The 27,601-nt window shown below is 39.1% G+C and overlaps 1 pseudogene; it reads left to right on the top strand.

The window, feature by feature from the left end:
• Positions 1-925: 925 nt before the first annotated feature.
• LOC135467272 (arylsulfatase B-like) lies at positions 926-25,710 on the top strand (annotated as a pseudogene).
• Positions 25,711-27,601: the final 1,891 nt, after the last annotated feature.

The raw sequence follows: 27,601 nt of genomic DNA, 5'->3' as shown, positions 1-27,601 counted from the left end.
CCAAACACTGGCATGGGATAATGTAGTTTGTGACAGATAGGCGGATGTGAAACTGGATGTTGCCTGCCCGAGATACAAGACGCTTGTGTTGCATGTAAGGTGGGCGTTAACAGTCGGATATACTGAAAAATCGGTATGAGCTCTAATCTGTGAAAAGAGTGTTGAGACATAACAGGGAATCAAGAGATATATGGACACGTCGTCAGGTGAGAGCAGGTTACGCTAACAGTCTAATTAGACACAGGAGTGTTGGGGCGTACAAACAGCTACAGGAAATCCACAGTCTTTTGGAACGCATGTTTTGGAACCGTGCACCCTCTGAAGCATACCTTACTTACAGGTTGGTTTTGAAAGCACTGTTTTTAGGAACAAATTATTCTGTTCTGGTGCAGAAGAGAGAGCGGATTTAATGAACTATGAAAATGTCCGGTTAGACGACATTTACTAAATACGTGGGGATGATCAGCAGAGCGAGCTGTTCAGAGAAACCCAGTGCACTGCTTTGCACAATAACCCGATTTATGAGGTCTCCATCTTAAAGATTTTTACTAAAATGGGTCGATACTGAAATGACTAAAGACAAGAGCTCAAGTTGAACTTTTCTCTTTGACTTGAAGATGTCACCAAACCTTTGTGAATAAAGTTGTTGTGCTATCAGATGAATGGACGTCGGACCTATTTTTGGTCATACTCATGATTAAAGAACTGCATATACTCTTTGAATGTAAATTTTTGGCATTTCTCAAATCAGGGGAAATGATATAGAACAAGGATGAGAAACCTTTCACACCTAGCCTGGTTGAACAACTTCTCCGACATACCTTTAACTGAATGCCGAACAGATCTCCAAAAAGCCGAGCTGCCGATCTTGCTGATACTCTCCATACTTCTAAACGGGACGTCATTGTTCATTCTCATTCAAATCATGTCAGAAAACAACCATTCTCACAATTACTTGATCACAACTCTGGCCGCAAACGACCTGGTGACCACGCTCCTGTTCACCATCATGTGGATCGGCAACGTCATGGTGTGTGGTAAGTTTGGGGGCGAGCTCATGTGCTCAGTCCTCGGATGGTGCGGTACCGCGATGGTCATTTGGTCAGCTTGGGTCGTGGTGATCATGTCCGGAGTACGCTACCTGTCAGTGGTCAAGCCGTTTTATTACAGAGTAAAAGTGACCGTAGCCACTATAAGGTGTGGACTTTTGGTCACTGTTGTGCTCACGTTTGGATCTTTGACCTTTCCCTTCACTGGCTGGTTCAGCCTTACAAACTGTACAAGGAGAACTACGTGTGTGCATACGACTTTGCCCCGGGTGCAGGAGGCAAACTACACAGGGTGTGGCTGGGCATTATCTCAGCAATGGGCTTGATGGCAATGTCTACCGTGCTGTATTTTAACGCAAGCATCGCCTGCACCGTGAGTATCTACTTATATGAGATCTATAGTTATTGTGCGAGTCTACGAAATGAGGTACTTTGACGGTATCATTTACACGAATGAATATATATGTTAATCTTTTGGAGTACACCTTCAAAATTACGTGTTAAGCTAACATTTGTTCTGAAGAACTTTGCAAATGTCACAAAAGTTGCATACCCAAATGACCCGGAAAGTCCTTATTGGTTGACGGCTAGTATACGAATGTCTGTTTCGACGCATAGATCAATTGGTAGCCAATGACATGATAAAAGAGTTGATTTTCATTTCCAGTGAACTATCATTTATGGAACAGTCATTATGTATATATATCGGGCAAACCCGGGAAACCCACGATTTAATTTACCATTATGTATATATATATATATATATATATATATATATATATATATATATATATATATATATATATAACTTTTCACTGACGCCAGAAACAGTGGCTGCTGTCAGAAAATGGGGCTTCTCCAACCGTATGTCGGAAGGTTTCCCACAATATAACTCAAGACGTACAACATCGAGAGTGAGACCACAGCAACGATGAACCAGTGAAATAGGGCCTCTTGTCAATTTAACTCAACCAGACTCTCTAGGGTTTCCTCCCACTTTTATGCTGGCCGCCGTCATATAAGTGAAATATTCTTGAGTATGACGTAAAACACCAATGAAAAATAATAGATATATACCTCATAAGCACATGTGTCCCCGTGTGATTCCTTCATGTATTGAAAATAGAACCTATACAGAGGAATCTAAACGTTTTCCTCTCTCGCAGCCTTTACGACAAGAGTGATAGTTTCAATTTTGACATCAACGTCACAAGCTATTACTGCAAAAACTCCAAGTTTCTAAAGCTTTGCAATGGGTGTAGTAATCTTTTAAGTAAACATGGGCGGAGCGTCCATAATCCCTGGGACTCTGCTACATGATTGTGTCGAATTCCGCTTAATCCGCTTGGAGGCTTGGGGGGGGGGGGGGCGTATCGTCATCGTGTAGAATTAAATCGCCTCCTTGCACATATGAACAGTTGCAATCAAAGGGCAACTGAGATATAAATTTTATTATCCACAACTTTTATACTAGCATGGTACACGATTTGAACACTGATTTTACTCATTCGCCTTGAACGTACCTCAGGTCTTTCCAACATCATTAAAAACTGTTGACTGCTTCTCTTAAAGCATGGTTAGGTCATAATTTAGTATTTTATAGACGTTCTTAGATCTTTGGTGCATTGTGATAACGTCATTTTGGGAAGTGGGGGATATTTTTGCATGTTAGTGGGGTTTGTTTGTTTAAGTTAATTTAATTATGTATTTACTTGATTGTTATTTAACGTCACAAAGATGAATTTTTTATTTAGACAATGACAGCAAGATGGACGAACCCGGAATATTTGGAGTAAACCATCTTTTGCAAATTACTTTCCAACTTTTCCACCTGTGAAATGTGATACTTGTGGAAGAATGAGTGAGTGAGTGCGTTAGGTTTAACGTCGCACTTAGCAAATTTTCAGTCGTATGGCGACGAATGAGTCCTTGAAGTGTATGTATGTGTATTTATTTATTTATTTGTTTGATTGGAGAACTTTGGATGAGCCCCTTATAGATAACAACGGAATGGGTATCTTTCTCATCTATTTGTAGTGCGTGGGTTTCTCCCGTGGTCTTCCTGGTTTTCTCTTACCATAATTCGAGCCGACGTATAAGTAAAATATTCTTTAGTACGGAGTAAAACACGAATCAAATAAATAAATAAATCTGTACAGTACACATGGCAAGTGCTCTCCGTATCTAACATCGATGAGAGAAGCAAAACAATTTAGTCTTTTTGACCTTGTCATTCATCAGATCTGTTTTTGGTAAAACTTCATCATGGCAGTGTCCAGTCATCTACCAATGATTGGTTATCAACGTGACTAATGAAATTAGCAAGTCGTTGCACACATTGTCGTTCAACGAAATTGTGGTGTACCTCAAGGATCAATAATCCGTTCCGTTCTGTTCTAGTGTTAATTAGTAATATTCATTTCGAATGCCAAAACCTTTTGCTTCCTTGATAAACTGTCGGTGTGGTTTTTGTTCAAATCGTCTTGCACAGATTCATTTTTGTAAAAACGCACTTAAGTCCTAACTAAAATTCTGAAAAAGGACATTCGATCTCTCCTGAAGGAACGTCTGTCTTCGAATTCAAATTTTCTTGGTTGTAGACTTAATTTGATGGTTCATATTGATGTCGCTGATATTTCCTAAAATGATCGGTGCGTTGAAACAGGAAACGTAATTTTATTTGTCTGTCACATTTTCAAACGGCTACCAGCAGAATAAACATGCCTGTCCATCTGGTACCTTTAATTCACAAAGATTGAAATCCACCGTGCGTATTTCTCATTTTGAGTCAGCCCTGAACGATATCCAGTGTATTTAACTCATTGTTTCCTGAATGCCTGTGGTACATTATTATGTTTGTATCATCTCAGTGGAACTTTTTTTAAAGAAACACTTATGACAGGATAGAACAAGTCATATTTGAGGACTTTTCTTCTCGCTAATTTTTGATCACTGTATGTTTATGCACTGCCCTTGTATTGTATAGACCCTGGACAGGTGGTAGATATCCTGCGTCCGATGCTCTCTTATCCTGGAATTAATCCTGTACTGTTAAATCTGTTAATTAAATGAGATGTTAATTAATAACTTAGTCTGTGAGCGCTTTCTGCTGTGTTCACATACTACAGAGTAATACGATTAAACAAACAGAGCAGGTGTACTGTACAGATGCCGTCAGTGGGAAGCGAAGCACAGTCACGTTGTTTATCTCCCGTTATTCCACGCTGAACACAACATAATGTTCCGGAATAAAACACACACAGCTTGATTTTTTCTCGCTTATTGATATCGTTGAGGTATGAAAAGATACAATGATGAACATAATAAAAGACTTACGACATAGAGAGTAAAACCAGACCATCGACGACAGTGTGATAGTTGGAAAATAATCACACGCATCCTTTGAATTACAGCTTCTTTGTCAATTTACGTACTCCTGCCATACCCTGTAGCATAATGGCCCATGCAGAATTAGGTAAAAAGATGAAGTCATATTTGCAATTTATTAGACCACACTAGTCTAGAATTATTCAAAATGTGGTGTTGTTCATTTTATTTAAATGCCTCGTGAATAAATCTTGTACATGGCGTAGGTAATTAGAGCTTTCAAGTATTAAACCACTATTCTAGTTAATAATCAGATCAGGTAATCAGTTATAACAAGAGTACTAAGAGTTTTTGTACTTCACCAAGAATCTCAGATCTTTGTTTTATTAGTGTTCTGTTTATTAGTTTGTCTGTTTTTTTTTAAGAATTTTTGTTATTTTTACGATTAGTTGTAAAGATTTTTTATTATGCTGATGAATTCCTCCAACAACGTCGGCTGTGTTTGAATGTTGCAGCTCCGCCGAGCCCGTGCTGTAGAACCACTAGGTCAGACCATCGTCTCCAGAGCCTGGGAAAGACGCAGTTCCTTCGCTAACCATCAGACAAAAGTCGTCGCTCTTGGCTTCTGTTTCTGCTATGGCCCTTTTCTTGTGAGTGTACTGAGGAGGAATCCACGATAAGTCATGACCTCCAAACTTCTATATCTCTTCTAAGAGAGAAAATAATCATGCATGCAAAATCAAATTAGGTTATAACAAACAAAAAAGACCCCAGAAAACAATTTCTTTCCTTCTTGATGAAGTCCTGGTAAAAATTTGCTTAAAGGAGAAGAAAATTTAAATATCAATCAAATACCATTGAAAAGAGTATATGTTTCTTCGCAGGTGCATCCCATAAAAAAATTCGAACATGTACCTCAAGTTGATAAATTATAAATGAAGTCAGGGCCAAAATCCGCTGTGGGCGACTCCATTTTGCCTAAGAACTAGTTCTGAAGTCTTCTGTGTTAGGGGGAGAACTGCTGTCGGAAACCGCCGAAGTGCAGTTCGTACATTTCCGGTAGAGCTCTTCTGCCCAGAAGGTAGCGAACAGTACACTTCGTTTTCAGCTTGACGATCGGAAAGCCGGAATGTTGAACGCAGGTTCCGAGTTTACACGAGTAAGCCGGCAGTTTTAACGACTCTCATTGCTGAGAGGCAACACACCTCCAGCATAAATTACAGGGTGTTAAAGATGGAGGACACCATGGACTCAGCGATTTATGCCAGCTTTGCCCTTTTCAGGCTTTACGTGCATGGCGAGGAAAAATGGCAAAATTATGCAACAGGCACCACCATATAGAAAAAAATGTGCTCTTTTCAGCCTATGGTGTCATGTTTTTAAGTTTTCTTCTCCTTTAAATTGTTAAATTAGTTAAGTCAGAATGGCCGTTAAGTCAGTTAGTTAAATCAGTTAATCTGTTCAGTTAGTAAAGTCAGTTTGACCGTTCAGTCAGTTAGTTAAATCAGTTTGACCGTTCAAATCCGTTAGTTAAATCAGTTTAACCGTTCAGTCAGTTAGTTAAATCCGTTTGACCGTTCAATCAGGTAGTTAAATCAGCTTGAACGTTCAATCATTTAGCTAAATCAGTTTGACCATTCAATCAGTTTGATCACAGCGGACGTAAAGCGACAAAATAGACTGAGGCTATGATCAAAGCTTAGATTAATATTATATTTGTTGGTAAGTCAAAATGAAAAAATCTTTCTGATCGCAACTTTAGCTTGATTCCCTTTAGATTAACAGCACATTCACACCACATAACAGTTTAATTATATAAGCTTTAATGACACGTCTTCCTGGTGCAGAGTTTAACAAAATGGCATAGTAGGCCGCTTTACGTTTAGAAGCCATGGTTATGTTGATTTAAGACAAAGTAAAAAAAAAAAAAGGCACCCGTATGAAGTAGCGACGCCATTGTGATAGTTGGCAAATGCTCACCTGTAACGGGTGAACTGGGTTTGATTCTGAATGTTCATGGAAATGTGTGAATAGTAGCAACTTACAAATCCCCCTGTAGCACCTTATCTTAAGTAAAGTTATGTAAAAACATGAAGTAATGTTAATCGTAATTTATTAGTTGTCATTGGTATACAATCACCCAAAATGCTGTGTTGTCATCACATTTAACACACGGCCACATGAAACAATGAAAATGTAAGGCATTGATACACGTAAGATTCATCGTATCCACAGCTATGCACTCTAGAAAAGCATCTTCCTTGAACAAGGTAGCCATTTTCGTATGAATATGTATGAGCAGTTGCAACACCCATTTCACAACGCAACTGATATACGCATTTTGAACTAACATGGTGCATTGGGGTAACCGGGATAAGTTGAGCCAAGGGGTAAGATAAGTCACCCCCTTTAAAAAGTATTAGGATCTACAACGTAAAACAAAAGCAACATATATATCGTCGAAAATATGTGCTGATCCTTTTCATCTAGTTACATAGTAGTATCTGACAACATCACGGAAAATCAACGAAATCATTTTGTATGACAAAAAGTTATTGTTGACATATTTTGATGATATCTCAGTCATGTGTGGAATATGTTCACACAGCTTCATTTTTATCTTCTGGAACCGGCTTTTCAATATTGTTCTGGAACTTAATACAGAATTTAACTTTAGGCCAAGTCTTCAGTTTTTTACTAATTGTGTAAAAAGTATTTTAAATATTAACTAAATCTGCTGCTATTTCATTTTATCTCTGCTGAGCTGTATTGGTTATTTAGTTTTGTTAAAATCGTAAATATACAATATGACTTAATACCGGTATTAGCTAACACTTTTGAACAACCGGGCCCTGTAGTCACACAATTCCCACGTTGTCAGTCATATAGGCCTACAAATATCCTAGTTAGTTATCCCTGGAGATTTCAGATCAACCCAGTTTAGTATAAACGCAAGATAAGCAAAGGGAAAAGATGCTTATGAATGTGTATTCTCCCGGAAGCAACTGAGCGAATGAACATGATTTTCTTTGTCGACAGAAAACCTCTTTCATACATGATAACATTATTCAAACTCCGACGGAGCCTGCCACATTTGGGGAATCTGCCCAAAGATCTGCTCTGCTCAAATTCCTCTCTGACTTTTCTCGTGGCATGCACGTTTAATCGTTGTAATCTTTGTAAAACTTGTACTCAGAAATATGACCTTCTGTTATGTTGTTCATCGTATTTTCCTTTACATTATTGCTTTTTCGTCATTTTGACAACATTGAAAACTTTGCATTACAATGCCAGTCAAGTCAGACATTGAAAGAACCAAACAGTACAATACTTGCAGTTTAGTAAACTTAACAATGCTGAAATAAAACAGCCTAGTTAACAATAGATAAAGGACACTTGCTTCTTTATGTGGCGGTTCAACTTATCCCACGCTGAGGATCAACTTACACCATCCACAAAGCCAACATATTTTATTTCGCATCTAATGCAAAACTATTTAAAACTATAACATGTAATGTCCTTCTCATGCATTGATAAATGCGGCCTAAATCGGCATAGTTTTGTATGAGATAAAACGGAATATTTTGTATTTCTGATTACATTTTGTAAAAAGTGGCTCATGTTACCCAGGTGTCCCCTATCCATTGAGCTCATACATGTTCAGTGTTGTATTTCGCAGGTGCGCTTGATGTATGACGTCATACAGAACTCCTCAACGCAAGGCGATGTTCGTCATTCGGTCTCCATGTCGTTGTTGTTTATGAGCCCACTTCTTAACCCTTTGATCTACGCGGCGTGCGATAAGAACTTTCGCCAATACATTGTGGACAAGGCCAAGCTGGTTTGGGGGAAATGTGGACGGACCACCACACAAAGGGTTACCGTTATCACAGGATCTTAAGCCACTGCAACGGTGTTGAAATGAAGTGTACATCGATTGTGAGCAGTCCTAGAGAAGTATTATTCGATAGCGACTGTGTTTGCTGATGAAATCATGTATTTACCTTGTGTTTTCAAGTGATCATATACGTGATTAAATTCTTTATTGTTGACCACTTCGCTGGCCTAACGGTTAGGGCGTCTCCTTCGAAGCTGTGAGAGCCAGGATAAAACCCGGGTCGGATTATACCAAAGACTTAAAAAATGGCAATTCTTGCTGCCTCGCTTGGCGCTCAGCACTGAGAGTTTAGAACAAGGAAACAGGACTGGATGGGACTGGGGTCGGTATAGTGTGACCGGGTGGGATGTGATGTCTGTGATGTGTTGTCTATAATGGGCATGATTCATTTATTTAACTTTGGATTTAATTATCTGATATATGAGGGACATGTGTTACTCAGTTGGTTAGCACGCTAGCGCATCGTAATGACCCATGAGCCTCTCACCAGTCTGGTCGCTGTGAGTTCAAGTCCAGCTCATGTTGGCTTCCTCTCCGGCCGTACGTGAGAATGTCTTTCAGCAGTCTGCGGATGGTCGTGGGTTTCCCCCGTGCTCTTCCCGGTTTTCTCTCGCTATAATGCTGACTGCCGTCGTATAAATGAAATATTCTTGAGTACGGCGTAAAACACCAATTAATCAAACAAATAAATACACATACATACATCTCCTCTCCGATCGTCCGTGCTAAGGTTTTCCAGCTATCTGCGGATGGTCGTGGGTTTCCACCGGGCTCTGCCCGGTTTCTTCCTGCCATGATGCTGGCCGCCGTCATATAAGTGAAATACTCTTGAGTGCTGCGTAAAACACCAATCAAATGAATAAATAAATAAATAAATATGGATACCCATAACTCTGGAGTCATTGTCTCATTTTGAACCTGCCTTTTCACCGATCTCGATTTAATCAATATTGAAAACGATATCTATGACGATCTTTCTCTTGACGTTTCATTGAGAACAGCAGACGATCAATATGCGAGTCTATGTGCATTGCTTTCTTCATTTTATGGTACACACCCGCAAATAGGCAAACTCGTGGAGACAGTCATGGCGGAGTGGGTTGAGGCATTTGTCTTTTAATCTCTAGGACATAGCGACACGGTTTCAATCACAATAATCTGTCGACCACGTTCGTGTGGCAGTATGCGCAGTCTAAAATACGTCGGAAACAAATTGCTTTCTACCAAATTGATGTGCATATATGTCCATACGTAACCTTGGAAGAGTTCGTCAGTTGGTGACTGGCTACGGGCGTTTCGGTTTCCTCCACATAAAAACCGACCCACCATCGGAAAAGTGAAAAATGACAACAGTCAAATGCACGGTCACGATTTATTAATGCTTATTGAAGACATTCTGTTTACGAAAGTCCACATATACCCATTTGTAAATTTTGAATGGAAATAGAGTGTTGTGCCATATCAGATATCTATGTGTTATTGTTATGACCTTCAGTCTCATATTTGTACTTCTTAATAGTACTTACATCTGGTTTAGAGCAGATGCTTCCGGACCAAGAGATATCAGAGGGACAAACAAAGGAAAAGTGATACGGATCAAAGATAGCGATAGTCGTGTGCCCTTGATAACCTCTGACCAATATTTTCCACGGGAAGCTGGACAAGTAAATTGGGTCAAGTTTTTAAAACAACTCACACTACGTATTTATTTCGTTGTAAAACGAATGGCAAAGTGAATTAAACGAAAGTATCAGCGAAATTGTTAATTGATATCTCGTGTAAGATAACCGGTGTAATAAGTAGGCTTATTCTGTTACACACATACAGTGAAGAGGATTATATGGAGGTTTACTGAAATGGTTTTATTCCAACTGTCCTGATAATTCTCAGGTTTGAAAGCGCCTATCGCGGATATAAATAAACAAATAGTAAACAATTATTTGGCATAGACGGTGTATCAGTATACAGACAGAGAAGACAAATAGCTTGTGTTAGTGAAAGTGGGTGAAGAAACCAGTAGCAACATACAGCTCCAGCACCATCTTGTCCATGTCTATTGCAAAGGCCAACTCCATACTTCCTACAGCTCATGCGTCGCTCCCTACGTTCGCTTTACATCACTGCCACCACTAGACTGATTTGACCTTTGGAGCCCGCGCAACGTACGTGGACTTCTTTAGGCTTCATGTGTTGGTTAGAGCCAAGTTGTGCATACTTCTAGATTGACTGAATGTGTATAAAGTATTGTTAGAAACAAAGATTGCGACAAAGTTTATGTGCTTCATGACATCACTTCCTGCTCAGTCACAGTCCAAGATTTCAGTACAAAATTTTATAATGGTGGCAGTGATGTAAAGCAAACGTAGGATGGGGACGCATGCGCTGTAAGGAGTATGGGCCCACTCTACTATATTGGTATCAGTACGTGAATCACGTGATAAGTAACATCATCATTGGAGAGACTCTCGCGGGTCACTATATCTATGCAAATACAAAGGATAAAATAACCCCGTAAAGCTATAGGGCAAATATCAAAGTCCGGGTTAACTGGGCACTGCTGCTGTGACATGGCCGAGAACAATAATCTGTTTTATAAGTGAGTGATCAAGGTGGTATCAGTCTAGGACTCAATTCGCGTTAGCCTCGTAACACAGATCGCATCGATCTCCTGACAAAACTTCAACATGGCGCCTAATACTAAACGGAAGTTACTGTTAGCGGATTTGTCTTCGTTCTCCGTTTATTTTCAGTCTCTGTAGCTCAACAACAACCAAACATTATCTTCATTGTAGCTGATGACTTGGGTAAGTATAACGAATTTAAGCTCATCCACTCTCACAGATGCATGATGGTTAAACTTCATTTATTTATTTGATTAGTGTTTTATGGCGTACTAAGGATATTTCACTTCTATGCTGGCAGCCAGCATTATGGTGGGAGGAAACCGTGCAAAGCTCGCTGGAAATGTTAGAATTTGAGTGACATGTTTTTTCAATGTATAGTATTCCTCTTTCTATCGACAAGCTTCCCACAACGACTTCCTGTTAATTTGATGTCTAAAAATTAATCAGTATAACCTTTGTTTGAATTCAGGGAAAAACGGTAGCTCTCTCAGGCCGTGTATTCGAGATTAGCGTCTTGTGAGATGAAGTTATCTCTGTACTTCTCTATTAAAATTGAGATACAAACAAACATGTCGACAGAGGCCTGGGTTCATACAGCTTAAGTATATAAGCTGCAAACTAAGCCGTTTTACTTGGATACCGTATACTGTGCTTCGGATAAATTATATATTCCAAATATTATGAATTCTGTGATTTTCATTTAAAAACGTTTTTTTGCGACCATATCATTGCTTTAAAAAATACCATTTTCATTTCCTACATTTGTAATTTTTAAGGATGGAATGATGTTAGCTGGCACAATCCCGAGGTCATTATGCGAATCTGGATAAAATGGCCCGTTCTGGGGTCATACTTAATTCTTCGTATGTCCAGCCGATGTGCTCACCGTGAGTTGTTTGTTTTTCTAGTCAGTGTGTACACCTAAAGTTCTTTCTGCGCAATCAGTGTGCCCACCGTAAGCTGTTTCTGTTAAGCCGATGTATGTCCTACCCAACGTAAGTTGTTTCTGTCCAGTCTCTGTGTACATAACGCGTAAGTTGTTTCTGTTCAGTCTATGTGTACATGTACCGTAAGTTGTTTCTGTCCATTCTACATGCACCGTAAGATGTCCCTGTGCACCCTAAGTTGTTTTTGTCCAGTCTATGTGTACATGTACCCTAAGTTGTTTCTATTCAGCCTGTTTGTACATGTACCGTAAATTGTTTCTCTCCAGTCTACATGCACCATAAAATGTCTCTGTCCAGTCTCTGTGTACATGCACCCTAAGTTGTTTTTGTCCAGTCTATGTGTACATGTACCCTAAGTTGTTTCTATTCAGTCTATGTGTACATGTAACGTAAGTTGATTCTGTTCAGTCTATGTGTACATGTATTGTAAGTTATTTCTGTCCAGCCTGTGTGTACATGAACTGTAAGTTGTTTCAGTCGTGTCCATGTGTACATATACTGTAAGTTGTTTCTGTCCAGTCTACATGCACCCTAAGTTGTTTTTGTCCAGTCTATGTGTACATGTACCATAAGTTGTTTCTGTCCATTCCATGTGTACATATACTGTAAGTTGTTTCTGTCCAGTCTATATGCACCATAGGTTGTTTCTTTTCAGTCTATGTGCACGTGCTCAGTCCATGTGTACATGAACTGTAAGTTGTTTCTGTCTAGTCTACATGTACCATAAGTTGTTTCAGTCCAGTCTATGTGTCTATATACCGTAAGTTGTTTCTGTTCAGTCCATGTGCACATACACCATAAGTTGTTTCTGTTCAGTCCATATGCACGTGTAGCGTAAGTTGTTTCTCTCCAACCATTGTGATCACCGTAAGTTGTAAACTAAGCCGATCACCGCAGCCGATGTGCTCGCCAGATCTTGTCTCTGTGTGCACAGTAAAATGTGTATATTCAGCTTTTGTGCAAAATCAAGTACAGCCACAGTCTATTAACACCAATCTATATGCTACACCTACCATACGACTGTCTCAACAACCACAGTAAATTGTAAGGATATGTTAAAATGTTCAATGTTATCCGGCCACATCTTCGGAAGTTTCAGTTTTTCAGTTTCATCGAGACCACGAACTATAGATATAACTTTTTTATTTGATTGGGGTTTAACGTCGTAAATATTAGATATGGTTTGTATATGATCATCTCGAACAACTTATGCTCATTTCATTTCTTCAGATCCAGGAATTCCTTCATGAGTGGATACTATCCTTACCACACAGGTTTACAGGTAACATAAGCCTTAAAACTCATTCATTGTTTTGTTCCATGAAGGATAGATAAATACATGGTATTAACTGACAAGTATCAGCCTACATTGTAACATACACGTACCCTAGTCCTTCAAGATTTTCACCCGCCTCAGTAACCAATATTCTGACACATTCTGAGAGAACTATGGATGTAGGGATATAATCTGCACAGTTTTATAAAGCTTACGTGTTAGTGACAAACCTGCGGATGGTCGTGGATTTCCACCGGGCTCTGCCCGGTTTCCTCCCAACATAATACTGGCCGCCTTCGTATAAGTGAAATATTCTTGAGTACGGCGTAAAACACCTATCAAATAAATAAATGTTAAGTGACACAAATAAATCGTTTCTAGCGTCATTTTCATAACAATTCATAAATTCCAGTTAAAAAGTGTTTAAGTGGTTGAAAAAGTAGCAGATTACTATCTGTATCGCAATTGCTTACATCGTGAGCGAGTCTGGAACTAAACTTGTAAAAACACAAACAAAACACTAAGTCTCGGTCAAACACAAAACTGTTATACCCAAAGACGACGTTTTTTCAAATTAAATGTTATGTCTTGCCCCTTGTCGACCTTTTTTTCCATTTCAATCATGAAAAGAAGCACAACATAAACATATAATTTTACATCGAAACATTGCGATTTCTCTCTTCAACTGTATTTTTAATGGATGTAAAAAAGCTAGAATACTACATTGAAAGTTAGATCGGGATGGTTGTCTGCATTTCTGCTTTCAAACTGATAGGTGCGCAACACGACTCCAAGATTTTTATTTTTTTATTTTGCTATGCAAATTCAATTTCGACAGACCGACGAAAATGTTGTGTTCGAGGGCGGTAGATCCAGGGTCATTTCTGGGGTTGAGTCACACCTGAGACCTTAAAAGAGGAAGTTGTAACTTCCTCGCTTGGCTTTTAGCATGAACGGGATAGTGCAACGACTGGTTGGCCCGTATCAGCAAAATTGTTCGGGCGGAACGGCTTACTTGCTTTCGGTAAGGCGTCCCAGTGAAGCAGCACTAGATAAAAGAGCGGTGGAAATCCGTCCTGCAAGAAGGGAGCACATTACATGTACTCTAAGGATTCCTTCGTCGTCATATGACTGAAAAATTGTCAGTACGACGTTACACCTCAAGCACTCACTCACTCTTCCATAGTTTAAAACTACATTTAAAGGCGTTTGTCTGGTAAGCAGTCAAATTGAGTCAAACTCTACACGCCTTCAAAATCCTGATACTGCCTAGCTTGGCACCCAGCAGGAGCGAATAGGCCAGGTACTGATCAGTACGATGTGACTGTGTGACCTTTGTTTTATGCGCAGCCTTGTGTTTTGGAGGCTGTACTAACAATGCTTGTTTTTCGAGTATTATGTTTTGGCTTTTATACAATCGAATAGGTTGTCTCTGTACTTGAGGCATGTGTGTCATAGACTTGCACATGTTTAAGCATTTGGTCATTCTGACTGCACAACCCATTGACTTGCCTATTTTGTTACTACATTTGGTCATTCTGACCGCACAACCCATTGACTTGCCTGTTTTGTTACTACATTTGATCATTCTGACCGCACAACCCATTGACTTGCCTGTTTTGTTACTACATTTGGTCATTCTGACCGCACAACCCATTGACTTGCCTGCTTTGTTACTGCATTTGGTCATTCTGACTGCACAACCCATTGACTTGCCCATATTGTTACTGCATTTGGTCATTCTGACTGGACAACCCATTGACCTGCACCTGTTTTTAAAAGGTTTTGTCATCCTTGTCGCAGATTTCACTAAAACCTTGCTTTTTTTTAACAAATTGAGGCATTTTGTCTGCATAACGTACTTTCTTGCCTCTTTTTACGGTACTATGCGGTTATGGTTGCACAACCCACTGTCTTCCATCCATTTGTACACCGTTTTGTCATTCAGACTTCCCTCTGTTTTGACAGCACAACGTAACTCAGGCTTCACAACCCACTGACTTTCCACAGGCATGACAGCGCTATGCAATTCCAGCTTCACAACCCACTCACAGGTTTGACAGCGCTATGTTACTCTAGCTTCACAATCCAATGACTTCCCACAAGTTTGACAGCGCTATGTAACTCCGGCTTCACAACCCACTGACTTCCCACAAGTTTGACAGCGCTATGTAACTCCGGCTTCACAACCCACTGACGTCATTCTGGCTGCATATCTCATTGACCTCCCTCTGTTTTGACGGTACTGTGACTCTGGAAACAAAACCCACAGGGTTAGCATTCTTTTGACAGCGCTTTGTAAATCCGGCTCCATAATCCTTTGGGTTGCCACTGTTTTGCAGAGTAGTAATCCTGTTTGCATATATGCGACAAGGATTATAACCCACTGACTGACCTGTTTGTCGACAACACAATGCACAACCTCTTAACTTCTTTTTATTTTAACAGCATTATGTGATTCTGGCTTCACAACCCACTGGGTTACCACTGAATGTGACATTGCTACCCCAGAAACTCAAAGATGTGGGTTACGCTACACATATCGTTGGCAAGTAAGTTATATTTCTGGGCTGATAAGTCTGGGTATTCTGTAATCCATATAAATAACTCGGACAGATTAACTCTTAACATTTAGTGCATATATTGTAGTGTCGATTCAGTTCAAGATTACAATGAGCAGCGGGAAGTGCTTTAGCGTTTCATAAAATTTTTTTTTAAAAATTGCTGGTTTCCTCTCCGGTTGTACATGAGAAGGTCTTCAGGCAACCTGTGGATGAATCCCGTGAGATAGTCATTGGCTCAGAAGAATTGTCTGATGGAAAGATGTACGAACTTATTGTGTGTCATTACTCAGATATATGAGATACTTTCGCCATGCTTGTTGGCATGGTAACGATATGAGAGTTTCTGACCGATTGCACACGTCTCAGAATGGCGAAAAGCGATACTTTGTGTTGACAGTGAGTCTATATTCTGAAGTGAGTTTACGTTCCTCACTTACTGAAACCCAGGTTATTCTCTTTCGTCTGTGTTTTGTGTTTTCTGTTCCGTAGGTTTTATTTCCATCATGTTTTTTGCGCGGATGTCCAATTCTTTTACAACTCAGGTGTTGCGATGGTAACAAACATACGAATCGCGTCTTAATTAACGCATCTCAAGTATTCCCTTCGATTATATGGCTGTGTATATATGCTGTGACATTTTATTCACATACATGTGTATTTGAGTACCTCGGCCCTATCGCAGAGAATTCTTTTATTGCTTCTTTCTGGAAATCTTCACACTGACAATGCTTAATTTAGCTATACATTCACTCCCTTTCTGAAACTCTTCTGTGTATCTGTGTTGGTTTCTGCATCGTGTATGAGCTATGGCAAGTAGCTTCGAGTTCTGGCTGAATCATTTGGTGTCAGTATTTACACTATCTGTATATATGTCTTTGAACCAAATATGCTGTCAGAAAAATATAGATTTATCTTGTCCAAGTCTATGACTTAATTCACATGATTTGCAATCAGTTCCGAAAAATATAATCTTCACAGCCAGGCGTCATCTTCTAAGTAACTTACAGGGTACATTCTCTCTCACAGAAAACAGATTCGGTGGTGAAACTAGTTAAGCCCATCTCTCACCGAAAAAATTATATTTGTCCACCTCCTCGCGAAAGTTTTAGTATCGCTTCACTAAAGTAAGGTATTTGAAATAAGTGGATTTAGATTTACGTTACATTTATAAGGGCATTTTGGTAAAACACCAAATTAATCACTCCCCACAGGCATCAACTGAAACCAAATAACCTTGACTTTGCGGTCATTTTGTTGATGACATTAGAGTTTATTTGCAAATTAATCATTATCATAATTTATGATAACTTTTACAGTTATCATCATTTTACCTACTAAATTGTTATCTAACTATATAGTTAAAATTATATATAGAAATATTTCTTATTTTAGATTTTTTCATTTTGAATGGTAATACAGAAATATGTATATACCAACTATTCTGTAAAATCTGTTTTGGGTTTCGAACAGATCACATTTTTATAATTAACTGAACTTTCTTTCAGGTGGCATCTGGGCTTCTGTAACTGGAACTATACACCGACTTACCGCGGCTTTGACAGCTTCCTGGGTTACTACACCAGCATGGAAAATTACAACACTCACGTAAGAGGTCTGTTAACGTGGACTGATGGATTGTTTGAGTGAAAGATTGGCTTATGACCATATTTCGCGATCATGTTTGGTTTCAAATTTAATTGCAGTTTTAGTGATTGGTGTTTTCAGATTCACTCATTAAACAAAGGATGAAATTTAGCGGGTATTTTTCAGAAAAAGGGTAAACCAATAATTATTCAAAAATAAACCTAAAGGGAAAAATGAAGAAAAGGGATTATGATTTAATCATTTTTTGATAATATATACACTAGTCTAATATATACTTTGACTGAGGTCGATAGAGCCTAATGAAAACAATTTTGACCGCCGTGGACGAATTTCGTGCCGATGTTTTTGTGGTGTAACAAACTTAGGTAAATGCATAAGTTATATACTTGTATATTGTAAGCGTTAATTGTTGCTGTTGTTGTTGGAGATTGCGTTCATCTGCAGCTTGATCGTTTTTGAAATGCACGTGCGATGGGACTTATTGTCATATAGATCTGTCTTTTCTTGGTCTTTTTAATATTCAGATTACAAAAATTATAGCGGATTGGATTTCCGAATGGACACCAAACCTAACTTTTCAGACAATGGAACCTACTCACCGGTAAGTTCCAAAAAACTTTAAATACACTGATACTTTAAGCATATGAATGTATCAGTATTTCATCATTTGCTAGATGTATACTCACTGTAAATTTCTCATTCTTCAGCCGTTGTGATTAACGCAGCTATATTATCGTGGGTAGCCACACAGGGTTATACAATAGTAGGAATAGAATATGAAACGAATGCCTCTTACACCACAAAAGCCTTTACTGAATGTTACAAAGTTTTTGTAATCTACATTTTCTTGTCCTGTAGATAGTGTGTGCTGTTTCCTAATTATTTCTTTCACAAAGAAACAGGTATTTTCTTTTCGTTTCAATTCGTATACGTCTTACTATATATATGGAGTCCACCTTCACAAAACTTGTAAATTATTTACTCGAAACTTGTTTTCGGTAAATCACCAGGCTAACCAATGTCTATATAACCCAACTACAAAAGAAAATACGAAAAAATGGATTCTTATATGGAATATGGCTTTCGTACATGTATGATAACATGTTCTGTTCCAGTATATTTTTGTGCGGAGAACAGAAGACATACTTCAAACCCACGACAAGTCCAAACCGTTATTTGTATATTTACCATTCCAGTCAGTCCACGCTCCTATTATGGTGAGTTCAGATATAGTAAAATGTTTGTTGTTGTACAAAGTGTTTGGAGAGTGCTTTCTGGCGGATGCCGTTTTGTTTTTGTTTGTTGTAGCTTATGACACAGAAATACACATGCGATTTGTCTTTAATTACAGGGTTATAGAAATTTAACACTTGTATTGTTCAACTGGAATATATCAGTATAAACTGTGTGGAATATTTCTTAGGATATAATAAACTCCTGTTAATTAAGTAGTAAAAAAAACCGGTATTTGGAAGGTCAGTGAGATGGTGAAATACGCAGCCTACATGTTAAAGGAGAAGAAATCTTAAAAACATGACACCATAGGCTAAAAAGAGCACATTTTTTTCTATATGGTGGTGCCTGCTGCATAATTTTGCCATTTTTCCTCGCCATACACGTAAAGCCTGAAAAGGGCAAAGCTGGCATAAATCGCTGTCCATCGTATCCTCCATATTTAACACACTGTAATTTATGCTGTTGCCTCTCAGCCAATGAGAGTTGTTAAAATTGCCGGCTTGTTCGTTTAAACTCGGAACCTATGTCCAACATTCCGGTTTCCCGATCGTCAAGCTGAAAACAAACTGTACTGTTCTCTACCTTCTGGGAAGAAGAGCTCTACCGCATATGTACGAACTGCACTTCAGCGGTTTCCGACAGCAATTCTCCCCCTAACACAGAAGACTTCAGCACTAGTTCTTAGGCAAAATGGAGTTGCCCACAGCGGATTTTGGACTTCATTTATAATTTATCAACTTGAGGTACATATTAAAAATTTTTTATAGGATGCACCTGCGAAGAAATACATACTCCTTTCAATGGTATTTGATTGATATTTAAATTTTCTTCTCCTTTAAACTATAGGAATAGCATTTTTGCAGTCGACCAAATACCTGAATTATTCACTGTAGGTTCCGAAAAGATTCGAAGATATGTATCCAAATATAAAGAATATCACAAGACGCAAAAAGTGTGGTAAGTATGGCGGCTTATTAAAGGAAAATTAACTCGGTGATTATAAAGAGACATTTGCTTTTACTATGTGGCCTGAAAATGCCAACATATAGATTTCTTCTAATCTAGGGTTATATGTTCTTCTTTTTTCATCCAGTGTTTCCCTATAACTTTGTATTTATCAAGAGACATCATGTAGTATTAATGCGGTTTTCGTTGCACTATTTGAGCTAACTCTGAACAGCCTCTATCCTGTTATGCACGTATTCAATAAAGATCAAAAGGGAGATCACTGAATATGTCTATTCTAGTCAATAACGTGGCATTTTTACCTCCCCTGCTCTGGTGGCTTTTCACAGGCATGATAACAGCGTTGGACGAAGCTATAGGAAACATCACACGGGCCTTAGATGACAATGGCTATATGGATAACACTTTAATCATCTTTACCACCGACGTGAGCTATACCTATGCATTGAATGACTTTGACGTATTTTCTCACGCTAGAGTGACGTAACCTATAATTTCAACACGAGTCCAAAAGATGGCCGACCAGTCATTTCAACAGAACTGAGATGTGTCATGGACTTTTCTTGATATGTTAAGTCATAGATTTGATAACACTGATTGAATATTTAGCACCAAAATTGGGTAAACCAACAGACCTAGCAAACGTTCAGATAAAACAGCATTAGCTGGATTCGAACGCGCGGTCACACCTGTGAATGCCCTGATAATCGATGCAGACCGTAATTGTGAGCCTTTCCCAAGTAAAGTATAATTCGGGTCTCTAGTGTAATCTGTTGTTTATTTCGCGATGACTCTTTGTGAGCAGTCTGGTGCTACACATTGCATTATACCCATGAATGCATGGCTATGGAACAGTTTTGTCCATTTAATTTGGATTCGAGTCGACATTACACGGATAGGAACCCCACGTCACCAGGCGAGTATTGATCTCGAAATCACAGGATACAATAAGATGTAGCAAAAGTGGCCCACCATTTCCAATGGTGGAAGCATTTTATATCTGCATTCTGCATTTAAACACAGCAAACTAATATGAATGTTTAAATCATTTACATTATTATTACATCATGCAGTCCTGCATTTTTGACTTACCACGTCACTTGAATCTTTGTGACAGAATGGCGGTCCCGTCTGGTTTGCGGCTAACAATTTACCCCTAAGAGGTGCTAAGACGACCCTATGGGAAGGGGGTACCAGAGGTGCAGCTTTCGTTTATAGCAGAACGCTACTGAAGAAAACAGGCTACACCAGCAATGGGTGAGGATTCAGTTTAAGGCTTGAAAAGTTAGGCTCATGTTGTTTAATGACTCATGGATAAATCTACAGGTTGAAACAAACATTTAACTGCCAATCGTCAGTCATATAATGGAAGTTCCAGGTCAATAAGCGCAGGACCAAATTTCAAAAAAGTGGTCAAGGGTTTCCCCCCTGGCTCTGTCCGGTTTCCTCTCACCATAATGCTGGTCGCCGTCGTATAAGTAAAATATTCTTGAGTACGACGTAAAACACCAATTAAATAAATAAATTAATTAAATTTCTAAAAGAACAACCAAGATATGCAGGAAATACGTATAAGGAATGCTCCTGGAAATTTAATCAGTATCCAAATCGTGTACAACGCCATTTTAAAAGTTTTAAAATCAGAATATGTATCTCGGTTGCACTTTGATCGCAGCTGATCGTATGTCCAATTTGGCCATGGTATTCAGCACAATGCATATACAACCATATAGTTTGGGATAATGCGGAATTAGATACAGATGTGATGCAGAGTGCCGAGGCTTCTGAACACTTTGTCCATATTTACTTACAAGAGAACTGTACCTTTTGTAATGTTTAAGAAGTTTAGGGTGAAGGTTTTGATTGGATTACCTTGACACACTAGTTTTTGCAATAATAACTAAAATTGCCCCAGATCACACAAGCTGTAACAAATCCTGCAAGGCGAGACATGCGCAGGCAATGTGCAGCACCTCTCGGGATATATTGTTATCCAAGTATAAGGATAATTACCAATGTTAAAGTTGAAAATATTCCTTTTGTCATAAAGATAGGTTTCTTCACACAATGGGCTCCAGGAATCCAAAGATTGAGCAAATTTGCTTGTGTCGATCTTGCGAGAAGGAATGTTCACTCCACATGTCCTACATTTCCCTTTTTTTTACAATTAAAAGGATCTGGAACTCTTTCCAAGGCCATATTTGATTCATCGGTACTCTGTAATTGAAGACTAAGATCGCAGTAGACTTTTCATATGTCTGTATTTACACAACACTTGCATGGTCGTCAAAGGGTATGTGGTTCAACATTGGCCATGGAATATGTTGTTGTGACGGGTGTTGAATGGAAGCTGCTCCTTTCTAATTTACTTTTACACAGTATGATAAAAGTAAGGTCTGTTGCAGGTTAATGCATGCCGTAGATTGGTTTCCAACAATTCTTGAAGTCGCTGGCGGGAAACCAGGTAAATAACATAAAGCTCATAGAATATAGCTTTCTCTATATTGTCACCTCTTTATCTTTGGTGAAAAGGTCGACACAGTTAAATTCTGCGACAAATTGTTTGGTTTGGTGTAAATGGCTGTAAGTGTGTGAACCATTTTCAATAAATGAAACAGCCAATCCTCTATGACCTTTGTGTTGTCAGATCCGGGCATTGACGGTATGAGCGTTTGGCGCATGCTCAGTGAGGGTGAACCTCCACCGAGGACAGAGTTCCTATACAACATCGATGACATATATAAAAATGCCGCTCTCAGGTCAGTAACGGATCAGAGTCAGGGATGAATATTGTGTGGATGCCCTGTAGTCTTTATGATATGATTGCCGAAACATCATCTGAGCACAATAGGGGAGTTTCGAGTTCGAAGTCTTTTATCGCTGAAGGTGAAAAAGTTATAATGTGCCATGTGACCTGTCAGAAATGTTAGGCAACTATTTTTATTACATTTACTATAACATGGGCCTCTGAAGTTTCACAAAAAGCTATTTAGAGCAGACAACGAAGGGAAAAAAACGAGGCTGTGAGCGTGTATGACGTTAAGAAATTCCTGCAGGTAAGTGGTGTCATTTTTGCCTCCAGAGACAGGTGATCGGTAAATTAATGTCGACAAAAGTTGCCTAGCATTTTTGCCAGGTCACATATGGGACTGTTTTTGTCTTCAACAAGATAAGCCTTCGAACTGGATTCCCCTATTGTAGTCAGGTGCAAAGTTAAATCGTCTTTATTGTGAATAAGAGAATTTTTACGTTGAAGAAGTTACAGATGACAAAGATACTGAGAATACAAGGTAAATTTGCATTGCGATTGGCAGTTGTTTTTTTTCCAGTTCATATTATTCAAAACGATGTGTGCTCTAGATTTTGTTGACAAATAAAAAAACCATTGAGAGCACAATCCTATAAGCTTTTTGTTTTCATTGATATCGATCTCTACCTTCGTTGCCAGATTGCTCACAAAAAGTTATCGCAGGAAAGGTACCTTGGGTAAGAAAGGTGGAAGGCGTTAAATGCAAATGCAAATCCGATTAACAAAGCAGACCAAATCTGGTTTTCAGACAAGACGATTACAAGCTGATAGAAGGACAAGCTGGCAAATACAACGACTGGTATCCCCTTCCGGGAGAGGACACACGGAGCATCCCCCTACCCGAGGAGCTACCTGAACCAACTGATCAACCACAGTATCGACTCTATAATATTAAAGGTAGGGCTATAGCTACCTGAAACAAATGATCAGCTACAATATCGGCTCTAGGTAGAGCCACAGCTACCTGAACTAACTGATCAGCCACAGTATCGACTCTATAATATTAGAGGCAGGGCTATAGCTACGTGAACTAACTGATCAGCCACAGTATGGACTCTATAATATTAGAGGCACGGTTATAGCTACCTGAACCAACTGATCACCCACAGTATCGGCTCTATAATATTAGACGTAGGGCTATAGTTACCTGAACCAACTTTATCACCAACGGTATGGGCTCTATAATATTAGAGGTAGGGCTAAAGTTACCATAACATTAGAGGTAGGATTATATCTACCCGAGAGACTGTCTGAACCAACTATCACCAACAGTAGCGGCTCTACAATATTGGAGATAGGGCTATAGCTACCTGAACCAACTGATCAGCTACAATATCGGCTCTATAATATTAGAGGTAGCGCTATAGCTACCTGAACGAACTGATCGCCCACAGAATCGGGTCTATAATATTAGACGTAGGGCTATGTATCTACATGAACCAACTGATCACCAACAGCTCTATAATATTAGAGGCAGGGCTATAGCTGCCTGAACCAACTGATCGCCAACAGTATCGGCTCTATAATATTAGACGTAGGGCTATAGCTACCTGAACCAACTGATCACCCACAGCATGGGCTCTATAATATTAGAGGTAGGGCTATAGCTGCCTGAACCAACTGATCGCCAACAGTATCGGCTCTATAATATTAGACGTAGGGCTATAGCTACCTGAACCAACTGATCACCCACAGTATGGGCTCTATAATATTAGAGGTAGGGCTATAGCTGCCTGAACCAACTGATCACCAACTTTATCGGCTCTACAGTATTAGAGGCAGGGTTATAGCCAACTGGTCACCCACATTATCGATCCTATGACATTTGTGTAGCTATAGCTACCTGAACCAGCTGGTCACCCACATTATCGATCCTATGACATTTGTGTAGCCATGGCTACCTGAACCAACTGGTCACTCACATTATCGATCCTATGACATTTGTGTAGCTATAGCTACTCCAGTCTAGGTCAGGTTTATGACCATACTTACTGTGAGTCTAGTTGTGTATTAAGCACGGCCCAAAGCGTTCATTACAAGAAAAGATAACAAATAATATATTTAGGAAGATGGGTGGAAACAGGCCTAAATGGTTTGAGTCATTTTTTCTGACGTTCTTGGTCATCTTATAAATTAACTTTTAATTAGAAATTCTTACGTGGCCATGGGGTGCCCAAACCTGGAAACACGATGTAGCGTTACTCGTGGACACGAATGGCTAAAAGGCAAGATAGGCTCCTGGTGACGTAAGCGGAAACAACACCGTCATCGGGTTATAGAAATAACTGGCCCCTGATTAGTTAAAATATTTCGATTATCTCAGTGTATGCGCTTTGGCTGATTTTGAACTTCGATATCTCACTTGTGCATATAGTTTCGCCTACACTTGCCACCAAGTGCTAACACGAAGGAGTCGCCACTCTTTTCATCTCTTTCCATGCCCCAGACGTTCATACTTGAAACTGTTTCTCATTTTGAAATAAACTGCCTGATGGCTGATGAGATACGTATGTCATAACATTTAGCCAGTTATGTTGTTTTTATATGTTGCCAGATGACCCTGAGGAGCGTTATGACCTTGCTCCCACAGAAACTGCGATTCTTGGGCAAATGATAGCGAGGCTGGAGGAGTATAAGAAGACAGGTGTGAAAGCCAGATACCCTCCGGACGATCCTCAAAGTGACCCCAAGAACTTTGGGGGAGCTTGGAGTCCCGGTTGGTGCTGATTGGTTGATTTCATCACGTGATTGTATAAAAGGACAGGAGTAAAAGCTAGATACCTCATCAGGTGACCCTCAAAGTGACCCAAAGAACTATCTTGGGGCATGAATTCACGGGTGGTGCTGATCAGTTCGTCACGTGATTTTTGGAGGAATATAAAAGAACCGGAGTGAAAGTTAGATACCTCATGAGATGATCCTGAAAGAGATCGCAAGAGCTTTTCTGGGAGCATGAAGTCCTGGGTGGTGCTTGATTTAACCCATTGACGGATTATAACATCGTATATAAACTGAACCGATATGCATCGAAAGACGTTTCCCTATTCATGACATTTAATGAAAATATCATGCGCACAACATCATTCTGCATTTGTTTTGATCAATAATCTCATGCACGACATGATATAAAAAAAACAGAACATGCTTTAAACTAATTCCAATATCTCCGAATGCTTTTAATTATGTGATCTTTACTGCTCTGCATAATGCCTTGACGCATATCCTTGTCGTGCGACTTGTCGCTGGGTTTCTGCGATGGACAAAAGAATCAAATATCTATATATATTGTACTGTGCATGTGAAGGTCACGTTCTGAAGGGCAAACTAACCTATTCCCCCAACGCTTTAATATACCGTGTAACATTTACCTTCAATTTTAGTGTTAATAAAATTAACACGTCAGCCATGTTTTGTCAAGGTCATAACTATATGTTTAGCCGGAGGAAAACGAATTCACAGTCTGTAGGTGTAAATTTCAGTTACTGGAAATTAAGTCACAATTGCCCGAGTTTCGTGACAGCAGATGGCAAATTTGACTGAAATGGTGTCACATGTTGAAGAATCGTAAGCCTTTTGTGGTAAAGAGAATATATATTATAGGTGAAAAAAAAACGCCTATAACGAAAATGTGTAGCAAATCAAAGAGAGGCTTTGCAAATTGTGGTGCCTTTGTGGGTGATTCAGATAGAAGGGATGCATGGCTGACAAATACCCACGAAATGATATTAGTGCTAATCCTAATTAACTGCATTTACCTTATAAGAGATATAGACATACGGCGTATATATGGGATTTCTATATAACTCAAGAGCCTGATAGCTGTTGTGCTTTGCTAATACAGACAACACTATAAAACTACCACATAAATAAAACTATATTGGTACAGCACTGAAACCGTTCCTACAACTCGCTTTTTCGCCAATACAAGCAATCTGTCGATCGTGCAAACAGTTAATCGACCATTTACAGTCAATAATAAGGCTGCTGTGTACATTACAATAACAAATACAAACTAGCATTGTGCTGAGCCTGATTTATTGGTTCAATAGGTAAATTACTTCCCAGCATCATCAGCGATGTAACTACTTCAGAGGTATTTAATTGGTCACGCAATCGATAGACGTTACTTACATAAATGCGCTTTGAAAAGAGACAATTATGGATATTTGTCCACACTGAACACGAGTGCCACTGTCTATATAAATATATTCGTCACGTGACTAGATATTTATCATCCTGGAAGAGTAGTATAAACATTTTCAAGGGAGGTCAAGTCAGAGTTCAAGTAACAAATTATTTATAAAATGACAATGATAAAATGATTGTTTGTTTTACTTAAGTGATTGATTAAGTTAATATGACATATCTAACACTCTATGCTGAGAGAGATAAGTCTAAAATAAAAAAAAACTACCACCTCTTAATTAAGACAATGCTCTGTGAATCTTATAGTTGCACACTTTTTCAAGCAGGTTAATTGAAAACAGCTGTGTTTAACGACGCAACAAAAATCAGATTAAGGATCATTCGAGAATCGTCCAAATTTTCAGGACACAAACCTGGTTGTTATCTTAAGTCAAAAATGTTGTTTATTGTTGTAAGAATAGGTACCTCAGAGGCTGTCATCGAAATCTTGGTTATTTTTGTGTTCTGGGGTTTGAATAGAATACTCGCTCACTAGATAAACACTTCGAAAAAACATCCAGCCTTTCTGACCACATTGCATATATATAAGTATGTACATAGATCCCAGTCAGTGAAGGAGAATAACAAATGACCATGCCTTGTACTTGAGGCTGCCAGGTGTTGAAGTATAACAGTTAACGGCATTTTTACCTGCGTCTCGAGCGCCCAGTAACCATTGTCCCCATCACCATTTTTCTCCCACCCCTGCACAATGGTGACAACGTATAATTAGTAACGGATCAATCATCGAGCAGTTACAAGCTATTATACAGTTTCTCCACTAACCGATTGATAGAGATGAACGAGGTTAAGAGACAGGCTGACAAGAAACAGTCATGGGGCACCGGTACCGGTGGAGTGGGTGGATAATGCAGTAGTTGAGCCAATAAATTTGAACGTGCAATGAGAGATCAGTACTGGGGATCGTCAAGCCATAATATTAGCACGAATGAATGGCCACAGTGTCTATAATATCTCTTAATGTAGTTCCTACTTGCAAACAACGAACACCTGAAAAAAGAGGGCATTGATTTTCAGGATTCCTACACGGCATAAACTTTCAATCGTTACCATTGTATTTTTCCTGAATATCTATAAGGCAGAATATATATAAC

The sequence above is a fragment of the Liolophura sinensis genome, chromosome 6, assembly GCF_032854445.1.
Source record: "Liolophura sinensis isolate JHLJ2023 chromosome 6, CUHK_Ljap_v2, whole genome shotgun sequence".
Taxonomy (NCBI): domain Eukaryota; kingdom Metazoa; phylum Mollusca; class Polyplacophora; order Chitonida; family Chitonidae; genus Liolophura; species Liolophura sinensis.
Note: the sequence above shows the minus strand (reverse complement) of the source record. Positions and strands in the feature narration are given on the sequence as shown.